This window comes from Rhinopithecus bieti, unplaced genomic scaffold (genome assembly GCF_001698545.2).
Source record: "Rhinopithecus bieti isolate Rb0 unplaced genomic scaffold, ASM169854v2 scaffold_35884, whole genome shotgun sequence".
In the NCBI taxonomy this organism is placed as follows: Eukaryota; Metazoa; Chordata; class Mammalia; order Primates; family Cercopithecidae; genus Rhinopithecus; species Rhinopithecus bieti.
In genome coordinates, this window is record NW_016814992.1 from 60,835 (window position 1) to 64,000 (window position 3,166).

Here is a 3,166-nt window from a genome sequence, read left to right on the forward strand (position 1 = left end):
GGCACCCCAGCCTTCCCAGCCTCCCCACGGCACCCTCCCGCTCTCCACTTCTCGTCCCGGCCTCTGCCTCTCCCTGCACAGTTGGCAGGTGGAGTGCCCACTTCTTTCTGGAGAAGCGCCATCCTTTATCCACCAAGAAGAACGTCACATAAAGACGCCAGGGTCTGATGTCACTCATTTTTCCAGATTTGGGGGTTTAGTTGAAAATGACACCACCCGTGGCCATTACCAGCCCAATTCAAGAGCCAGATCGGCCCCTCCGGGTCCCCTTCCCCAGGGACTTCTCAGCATTTGGAGAGGATGAGACCCTCCTGTCTTCTTCCTCAGTGCAGCTCAGAGAAGGGCGGGAGAGGAAGAGACACCCATCAGCCATCTCCCACGGTCCAGGTGTGTGTAAACACCAGCACTCAAACCCGGACAGTGAGCCTGGAATCCTCACTACACACGCACGAAGCAGAAGCAGGCGTCCTGAGAAACACGGCTGTGATCAAAGGCATGGAAGAGACAGCAAGAGGGGGAGGAAAGCGGGCGGGCAGGAGCGCGCGGCCAATGTGGCTCGCCCAGAGCACCAAGCCATGAATGCCGCCACTGCCTCCGACTCAGGCGAGGAGCCCTGTCCTTGGCCTGCCCCTCCCTACGGGGCCACTGGGATGTGCCCACAGCTCCTAGATGGCACCTCAGCCCCCAGACCTCAGGAGTCCCTGCCCAGACCTCCCCAAACCTACTCCTAGGGCCCCTTCCTCCTGCAGGGTGGCCTGGGATGGCTGTGAGTGGGTGAGGACTGAAGTGTCCACAGGCACGTACCAGGAGACCCATCTCTGTGTGGGACAGAATTGGAGGTGGGGAGAAAGGCGGGTGTTGAATTTCTCTTTTTTTATTTTCTCTCTCTTTTTTTTTTTTTTATTGAGACAGGGTTGCACGCTGTCATCCCGGCTCGAATGCAGTGGCATGATCACAGCTCACTGCAACCTCCGCCTCCCAGGTTCAAGCAATCAATCCCCCCACCTCAGACTCTGGAGCAAGCTGGGTACAGGCATGTACCACCATGCCTGGCTAATTTTTTAACTTTTTGTAGAGACAAGGGTCTCACTATATTGCCCAGGTTGGTCTCAAGGTCCTGGGCTCATGCAATCCTCCCATGTCAGCTTTGGGAAGTAATGGGATTACAGGGGGTGAACCACTGTGCCCGGCCTAGCCTGAGAATTCCAAACTGGAACCCGGCTTTCCAGATACCATGGTGTATTTTTTAAGGTAAGATAAGAGAATGTATCCTCTATGACTTTTGCGGCTTGTGTGCATTTGGCCACACCGCGTCACAGACAGCCTCGCCCAGGGGAAGCAAGGGTAGGGGGACCAGAGCCTGGAGAGCCCCAGGCCAGGCGGACAGGTCAGGGCTTCACCTGCCGGCTCCCAGAAGGGGGTGGCCAACAGACACCCGGGAAGTCAGGGCTGGCATTCAAAGAGAGGCCAAGGCTGCAGAGAGACCTGGAGCCATTTTAGGAAAGAAACGTGAATTCAGGCTTTGCACAGCAGAACTGTCCCCATGTCCTTCCTGGGGAGGCCTTGGTTCATTCTGCGGGGAATCCCTTGTGTCTTCCCTCTGATGGGAGGGAAGGGAGACACGCTTTGTAGGGGGAAGGTTTCCCCCAGGTCTCCTCAGTCCTCCACCACTGCGTTGCTCCAGACAAAGCGCACTCCGCGGGTACCAATCCCTGTAGACAGCGCAGAGCGAGCAGGAGCCCAGAAACCAGCAGGTTGGCTTGTCCCTTGTCAAATCCAAGTGACAACGGACTTCCTGAGGCCACGCTAACTAGACCTACTTTCTGGCTCGATCAGACCCCTGGAGTTAAATTCCAGCCCAAGGACTAGCACTGAAAGGGTGGTTATTTCAGCAAACGACCAAAGCTTCTAAAGTAGACTCTTTTAAACCACTTGATGACTGGATTTCTTAGAGAGAGAGACTAAAGCTGGAGCAAGGGTTATTCCAGGGATGCACAGGCCCGCCGCTCTCGGGCTCCCCACACTAGACTCCGGGCCGGCCAGATGGGTTAAGGTAGCACTCGTTGGAGTCAATAATTAAGCAATGGAAACAAACAGCCTAAATAAGGGTGTTGAGGACTCAGGAGAAGGTGGCTGGGTAATCTCAGGCTCAAAGTTTGAAACGGGAGCGCAGGAGCTGGGCTGTGGCCGCCTCCTCTGCTACCTGGGCGTGTGGCTGCGTAAAGAGGTGTGGGGACCCATAAGAAGGCCGAGGAGCAGCACCGGGGTGGAGAGAGCAGAGGGGAGGCGGGAACCCAAGGCTTAAAAAAAAATTCCTTAATTTGGAAACATTTGCAAAACTCCAAAAGAAAAACTTTTAAAGTTCTCCACTCCCTTCCAAACATGCAACCATGTACACAAACAATTAGGATTTTCCCAAAGTTTTCATCTATCTAAAAAGAAAGTGCCAGTGTAAATTACAGAACATCGTCGCTTCCTCCTGTGCGGCGTTTCCAAGGGCCTGGGAGGGGACGCAGAGGCTAACCCGGAGGTCCCAGCCTGAAGCGTTCAAGGGAGGAAACTCCCGCAAAAGCCCTGATGCACGCACACGGTGACCGCAGAGGCCGGAGCATTTTGGAGGCTGAAAGGCTCTCGGTGGTGCCCTACGGCAACCTTTCCGTTAACAGAGGAGTCCGCTGAAGCGCAGAGCTAACTAAAAACAGCTAGAATTAAAATCCAAGTCACCTGGCCCGCATCAGCGGTCATGACTCTCCACCACACAACACTGGCCAGGAAGACGGACTCGCGCGCCCGCCCAGGCCGAAGCGCATTTCTTCGCTAACGCGTGAAGGGCAGGCTGCGTAGACCCGGCGCAGAGGGTGTTCACTGTCGGATCCAGCCCTGTAGTCACTTGAGCTAAACCCGCTCCAAAGGGGTGGGGTCGTCGGAGCGGAGGCCCCTGAATCTCCGGAGACCGCAACAGCAGGACGGGGAGGCCCTAAGCACGTGCGCCCAGGGGCGCAGGGATCAGAGACCCCGACAAGCTCCACCGCCACGCCCCAGGGCCGTCTCCCCGCTGCGCTGGACTCGGCGCGGGCGGCTGCAGGGCTCCGGGCGCAGCGCTGGGACCCCGCGGACCACGTCGGCTCCGCCGCCCCGACGCCCCGGCCCCACTCGCGTCTCCCTC